This window comes from Pelobates fuscus, chromosome 7, assembly GCF_036172605.1.
Source record: "Pelobates fuscus isolate aPelFus1 chromosome 7, aPelFus1.pri, whole genome shotgun sequence".
In the NCBI taxonomy this organism is placed as follows: Eukaryota; Metazoa; Chordata; class Amphibia; order Anura; family Pelobatidae; genus Pelobates; species Pelobates fuscus.
The window spans coordinates 165,719,655-165,727,934 of NC_086323.1; the positions used below are offsets into that span (position 1 = coordinate 165,719,655).

General features: G+C 39.0%; 1 pseudogene; it reads right to left on the bottom strand.

The window, feature by feature from the left end:
* Positions 1–4,171: 4,171 nt before the first annotated feature.
* Positions 4,172–6,130, bottom strand: LOC134569244 (heat shock cognate protein HSP 90-beta-like; annotated as a pseudogene).
* Positions 6,131–8,280: the final 2,150 nt, after the last annotated feature.

The window sequence follows — 8,280 nt, forward strand, 5'->3', positions numbered from 1 at the left end:
CAAACTCCACTTAAAAGAGGGTGAATATGGGACATAAAGGGGAAAACAGGAGGGTAGAAGTTCATAGCAATAATTACCTACCCCCTTTCCCACTACAAACCACAACCCTGATTATAGTTACAAAGAAAAAAAAAGAAAAAACAGCAGTCATCCAGAAGGGTTGGATCAGAATAAATATATGAGACATATCTGGGATTAGTCCAGGTAGCTAACCTAGGTAAATACTGAGTCTGAAGTCTAAACCAGGGTTAAAGCATAACCCATAGACTCCCTAATAAGATACCTGTATAAAGGTCCTAAACAATAAACCTTACTCTTATACTCCGGGTTGTACAAGTGCTTAGAGGTAAAGGTAAATCACAACCAAATAAAAATCTGAATCAGTCCCACATTGATCCTTAAGCACCCCAAATTTCTCTAGCTGCTTTGAGGCAGCTCTAAAATAAAGAAGCTAAAATTACTATCCTGGCAAAGTGCATGATGGTAGAGCCCCTTGGAAACCCTAATAAAATAAAAATTGCCTATAATAGCGACCCTCCTCGACGCACGTTTCGGCGCTATGATACATATCATAGTAATAGAGGTGGAAAAAACACTGAAGTCCACCAAGTTCATAAAACATTAGATTTGGTACCCAGCGGCCACAATGTCAGTTTTTGATGACCAAAGAAAGTCTTTATCGTAGATTGGAACACAGAGTAACAATAGGAAGCTTGAGAGCTCCATGCTTCAGAATAAAACTGCCAACTACTATGTCCAGGATAGAAGCAGTGATAGGAGCTTCAGTACACAGTTAAGACAGTTAGCTAAAGAATATTAATGAAGTAATCTGGATGCTATATTTGATCAAATCAGGATTGCACGCAGGACCAGACTGTGGATAAAAAAGCAGCCCTGATTTTTTTTTTGTTTAGCAATCCTAATATGAATTGCATTGATACAGCGTGCAGATATAAAGGTGCAAAGAAAAATGTAAAATTTAAAATGATTTATACATCATGAAAAAGTGCGTACAATAAACAAAGCAGGTGTGCAAAAAAAACCCCCAAAACTGCAGTAAATGTTTCTGTGCCATTAACTTAAATTATATTATAGGACTGGAGTTTGACACCAGTATAACACTATCATGATTGAGAGTTTAGCAAGGCTATTATCATAAGCAAACATTTGAACTGCAACATTTCGGCTAAAACAGTCATGATATGACTATAGCTAGTTCTTAATCAGTATTCAATCCTAAATGTATCAATTATGCCAGAGCTTAGTGAATACTCCCGTAAGGCATGCAATGCGGTTGCTTTACATAAAAAATATATAAACTAACAATATATAATAAAAATATAAATCTTTCTGTAATGCCCCTCTTTTCCCCCCTCTATTGGTCACTTATCACTTAATCTGTGAAAATAATAAAACTTTTAATGGCTGCCCTCTAGCCATAAATCATCTTTTTTCCCACCAATCATCTCTTCTTTTGGCGCCATGGGTAAAGTTCAGAATCACAAATCAAAACAAACATGCTTGGCCATTGCATGTTTCGGTTGGTTTGTGATTCTGAAACATTTCTGCAAATGCATAATACTCTCAGAACCCATAAATTCAAACTGTTTAAAATACATAGATTAATCATATATAATCAAAGAAACACACAAACACACACACAGACACACACACACACACTGTTACTGACCTATATATATGCACACACTCACTGAGCCACTCTCTCTCTCACACTGACCAATACACACACATATTGTAAAGCGCTACGGAATTTGTTGGCACTATATAAATGCCAATAGTTATAATAATGCTTACTGATTCCTAGAACCACACACTCACTGACCAATACAAACACTCACACTGACCCATAAACACACTGACAAATATGGTACACAGATTGACAAATTCAATGACCCATACACATATACACAATCTAATCTGATCAATACACAAAGAGACACACTGACCAATACACACACTCTAAAGCACATACTGCAAACTTTCTGACACACACACACACTACACAATTCAACTTAATCTCTCTGCCACTCTTTACATCTATCCATTTCACCACAGCAAAAGCCACCAGCTAGCAATGACCCATGGGGAATTTTGGCCCTTATAGGAACAATTTAGAATTAAATGGAAATTTTAGGCATAATTAGTTGATGTAGATTTTTTTAACTCCATTATAGCCAAAGCTAGGCAATTTTAGTCAATTTACCATTAAAATTCAACTTATTGCGATTCAGCGTTATGTGAATAAATTCCTACAATTCTGGCCTAAATTTCTCCCCGCCAAACATTATCCTGTTGCTTGCCTTAGCCAGAAGTTGTAGCCTTTTCCTCAGTTTTGTGTTTTTTTTTAATGAAACTGAAAAAGAGAAAAACGAAAAAAATTAAGAACATTGAAAAGAAGAGGAAAAAACAAGGAAGAAAAAACAAGGAAGAAAAAACTGCACATGTAAAACAGGAAAACATTCTAAGAAAGAGAAAGGAAAAAATGAGTCATTATTATTACTTTATTGCCACATACATCTGGACAGAATCCAAATGTGAAGGGCAGAAACAAAAATTCATTGCTTTCATGACAAAGCCCAATATTACAGGATGTAGAAAAAGAAATAACAGATCTCACATTAAAACCAGATATCTTAACTTCTGATTTTTTAAATTAGTGTCTTGCTCAACAGTTGGAGTTAATAAAGGAGGAAATAAGGGGAAAAAATTAGGAGCGCAGTAGAACGTAAGGAATACATTGTGCAATTACAACATAAAATTATTGAAAACAAAATTATTCTTTTCTGGTAAAAAAAAAAAAAAAAGGTTTTATTATTTTTTAAGAGTCAGGTTAGGCACCATAACCACTACACCACACTGTTGTCATTATGGTGCTAGGAAATCTTGCCACCGTCCTTGGGTAAGTGTAAAATTTTTCAAATGGTTTAACACTTACCTGCGTTCCCACTGCAAATTGCCTATTCTAACTCATAAATGTACTACTTTTTGACAGTTTTTGCAACTGAGTATAATATTGACATTTCTAACTTAAAGATTTAAAGGGGCAAATATATTTAGGTAGGTTTTACTCATCAAGGCAAATAATTATGTTTTGGCAATCTCAGTAATATAGCCCAAAATGCAGACTAAGAGGCTACCCAATCGCAGATATGAAAGAGGATAGAAATGTATTACTGAACCCAAGGGTGATACAATTAGCAGGATAACCAGAAACAAGAGGAGATCAGAGGAAACCAGAGATCAGACAGAACGAGAAACAAAGCCGGGTCGAGGATGTCAAAAACCAGCTAAGTAAACACACAATCAATGTGTTATTGGGTCCAATGAGGCAAGGTGTTAATGTCTGAAAGGAATATTTATAGTAATTGACATTCTGTGTCATTCCTGTATGCTTCTTAATCCTTGATAAAGAGGGAAGGGGCATGTTAATGGCAATAGGAAACAATCTCCACGGCAAGACAACTAATGATATATATCTGCCTACCTTAACATCTCATAAGTTGTAAGCCTTCTTCACCTTGTCCCTTTTCTATAATTAAATTGCTGCGGAATATGTTGGCGTTACACAATAACAATGATTGACAGGGAATTAAAGGGACACTATAGTCACCAGAACAACTACAGCTTAATGTAGTTGTTCTGGTGAGTTTACTCAGTTCCTTCAGGTTTTGTGTTGTAAAGACTGCCTTTTTTTTTTTCAATGTAAAACCAGAACTTTCTCTTGCATAACATCAAGTTTTACAACAAGAACCAAAACAAACAATTCTGCAGACAAACACAATACCACTCTCTGCAGGTAGATTGCTGAGTCTCTTACAACGGGCAGTAGAGCCTTAGCCCCCATCTCTTGGATGTACAGCCTAGGCTGGGAGGCCTCAGATAGGGGGATTGGTACATAGAAGTGTCAGTCGGCGCAGACACAATCTAGAAGATGGTAAATTATACAGCTTTGAGTTTGCCTTGTGCTAGAGAACCTGAAAGGATCATCTAACATCACCCTAATAAGGCCACAGACTAGAACGCAACCGATAGAACAGTGAGGAGGGGGGGGGGGAGGTGGAGTCAGCAGCAATTTGTATTGAAGCTTAGACTCCTTCCCAGGGGACTTGGGGAAGGAGAGCAGATCCCTGGTAATAAATGCCATTACAGTCTATATCCACAGGGAGGAATTCCTGTCCAGACACCTCCACTGGGGACACATCACAGGGTAAAAGCCAGATGACAGCAGAGCAGTTTCAAAGAGAAGAACCACCAGATCCTTCACTGCCTTGTCATTCTTGTCAGATTCTGCTTTCTGCCTCAATGTCTCCACAATTAGTTGTTCTGGGTTTATCTCCATGTGTTTCTTGGCTATCATGTATCCCATGGTGGAGTTGTCACACAGAGTCTGTGCCTTCATGATACGTTCCATGTTGGCGGTCCAGCCGTATGTGCTGGTCACAATGCAGCATGGAGAGGACACCAGATGGTTGGATACGGTAACGTTTTCAACCTTTGACTTGTTCTCCTCCATCTTCTTCTCAACCTCATCTTCTGGCAGCTCCAGACCTTCCTTTGTGACAGACACCAGAGTCTTGCCATCAAACTCCTTGAGTTGCTGGACACAGTACTCGTCAATGGGCTCTGTCATGTAGACCACTTCAAAGCCATGCTTCCTCACACATTCCACAAAGACAGAGTTTGCCACCTGCTCCTTGCTCTCACAAGGGATGTAATAGATGCTCTTCTGGTTTTCCTTCATGCAGGACACATATTCGGTCAGAGATGCCATCTCATCTCCACTCTAGGAAGTGTGGTACCGCAGGAGTTCAGACAGCTTCTTCAGATTTGTGGAGTTCTCATGGATGCCAAGCTTTAGGTTCTTGGAAAATGCTTCATAGAACTTCTTGTAGTTCTCCTTGACCAACTCTGTGAAGAGCTCCATGCATTTCTTCATAATGTTCTTGATCTTACTCTGCTGCAACATCTCCATGGAAATGTTCAATGGCAAGTCCTCAGAATCTACCATGCCACGGGAAAGTTCAGGTATTCTGGGATCAACTCATCACAGCTGTCCATAATGAACACTCTGCGCACATATAGCTTAATGTTATTCTTCTTCTTCTTGTTCTTAAACAGGTCAAACGGAGCCCGTCAGGGAATGAATAGTAAGGCCCGGAACTCCAGCTGGCCTTCTATGGAGAAGTGCTTAAAAGCCAAGTGGTCCTCCCAGTCATTTGTCAAGCTCTTGTAGAACTCTCCGTACTCCTCCTGGCTGATATCGTCAGGGTTACACTTCCAAATGGGTTTGGTCTTGTTCAGCTCCTCCTGGATTTTTCCAATGTATTTTTATTTGATTTTCTTTGTTTTCTTCTTTTTGTCTTTTCCCTCCTCTTCTTTATCTGATCCCACATCCTCTATCTTGGGTTTGTCCTCTCCGTCCTCTTCATCTTTCTTCTCTTCCTCCTTCTCTGCCTCATCATCGCTGATCTCCTTCTCTCACTCCTTCTCAAGATATAGGGTGATTGGGTATTCGATGAATTGAGAGTATTTCTTAACCAATTCCTTCACTCGTTTCTCCTCCAGATACTCAGTCTGGTCCTCCTTCAAATGTAAGATGACCTTGGTGCCGCGTCCGATGGGTTCACCATGGTCTATCTTTACTGTGAAAGAGCCACCAGCTGAGGATTCTCAAGCATACTGCTCATCATCATAGTGTTTGGTGATCACTGAAACCTTCTCAGCCAGAGTAGAAGCCAACACCAAACTGCCCGATCATGGAGATATCTGCTCCAGCCTGCAGGGCAGATTTGGCTATAGTTACCAGGTTGTTGATCAAATCAGCCTTTGTCATGCCAATCCCGGTGTCAATAAGAGTCAAAGTTCATTCCTTCCGGTTGGGGATGATGTCCGTTTTCAGACCTTTACCACTGTCCAGCTTGGATGGATCAGTGAGACTCTCGTAGCAGATTTTATCCAGAGCATCAGAGGCATTTGAGATCAGCTTTCGCAAGAATATTTCTTTGTTGGAATAGAAGGTGTTAATAATCAGTGACATGACCTGTGCAATCTCAGCCTGGAAGGCGAATGTCTCCACATCCTCCTCGCCATGTTGGATTTCCTCTGGCATCTTGTATTAGACAAGGTCTGGATCGGCAATGAGTCCACCGGCAGTTGCTGCAGGAAGGGGGGCATAAAGACTGCCTTTTAAGAGAAAAGTCAGTGTTTGCAATACTGCCTAGGAACACTTCCAGTGGCCACTCTTCAGATGGCCACTAGAGGTGCTTCCAGGGGCAGTGCTGCACAGTGTGCAGCACTGCCGTTCAGCATCTCCATGCTCTGCATGGAGATGTGGAATGCTTCCCATAGAGATGCATTAATTCAATGCATCTCTATGAGGAGATGCTGATAGGCTAGGGTGGTGTTTGGCCCTGCCCCATGGCCCGCCTCCTTGGCTGAGATTATCAGAATTGGCGATCTCAGCCAATCCAATGCTTTCCTATGGGAAAGCATTGTGATTGGCTGAGACCAGCAATTTATTATTATTATTATTATTATTAATTATATCAGCCAAGGTAGTGGATCAGGGACATGACCAGTGCCGGCAGTGGCACGTTTTGTTATTATTTAAGGGGGCCAGGGACCCTGCATGTGTTTTTAACACAATAGGGTCAAGAATACACGTTTGTGTTCCTTACCCTATAATGTTCCTTTAGGAAAGAGATGTACAGTAGAAAGGTAGATTTTTACATTTAATATTATTTTTCACATCCCACAAATTCATAAGTGCTAAATATAAGCATAAGTAAATAAAATAGTACACATTCTGGGCAGTGAGTTCTCATTTGCTAAGGAAGCTTATGGTTGTTATACTGTGTTTTGGGAATGATCTATAGCACTCCAATGCTGAACTTGCAATCTTTAGCCGATAACAATCTGCAGAACTGATATTTCTTTGATGTTTCAAACACTGCCTCTATTCTGAGCACGAATCAGCGATATTCAGGATTCCAGTGAACCTTTCAGAGTAATAATTGCATTGATAAACTGCATAGAGCTGCTATGGGATGACTCCATAGATGATCATAAACAGCTGGCAATGAGGAAAATAGTTAATATTTGGAAGGAATAAATAATAATATTAGTGATTGTAAGGCTCTCAATCGCACAGTTTAACAGCAAGGTTGGGTCATAAATCCTTTAACTCTCTCAGTATTGTTGTATTTAAAAAAAAGTAAGAGTTGTTCCCTAAGCTGAGAATTGTGGGAATTCAAAGTGAATTAAAGGAGATTTCACATTTAGGGATAAAATATGAAAAATACTCAAATTCAAGTTCATGTTGAATTTACTTTGAATTCCTAACAATTATCAAGATAGTAAATGAGTATGAGTTTTAAACCCCTCAGTAACAGGTTTTTCCAAGATTCGGTAAAAAAAATAAATCTGTTGTGGCACTTTTGCTATGTGTTTGTTCCACTGTAATTTCCAACTGTGTTAACACAATGCTAGGTGTGAATAAAATATTAAAATATGTTAAACAAAAACAGTTCAAAATATATTAGATTATATAAGCATATTTATCAATACTCACTTTAGAAATAACTCATGTGTCCACAGTTTCATTCCTTTTATTTGGAAGTTCACAAGGTATATTGTATACAACTATGTTAAAGAATATAAAGGTATATAAATAAATAGATTGCTGTTTTAAACAGCTAAAAATTTTGTTTTTGGGATTATCCCCTCATTAGGGGAAGTAGTCATTACAGTTTCTTTCTATCAACTGAATTGAAATTGAATTCAAATTCCAATGTTGTGTTTCTTTCTTTATTTTTTTTAATTTCGTAACCTTCTAAGCACTTATGTTTATGGTACCACAGGTGCTCTGGTGCTTTGCCATAGTAAGATGTTAAACTCTTTTAGCACGGTTTGGCAACTTACTTGGGTCCATTTAGGTGCCTGTTACCTCATGTACCACATCTGGGCTTATGAAACTGCACAGTAATAATAAAGACAGTGTCAAAGAGTCAGTAGAAAGAGAGCAGTAAATATGGGTATTACAACAAATACAAAGAATATGAGAATAGTGTAGGTTTGTCTTGACGTGGCGGGTGGGCATCCTCTAATGGCCATTGGAGCAACTAAATAACCTCCATTTATTTAAATGTGCATAGGGATTTGGGAAGAGCACGGGTAACTTTTTTCTTTGGATTTTATTGTATGTATTGGGGGTGTTGTGTGCTATGGTCGTTGCTGCCGCTCAGGAGTAGTGGGAGTTTG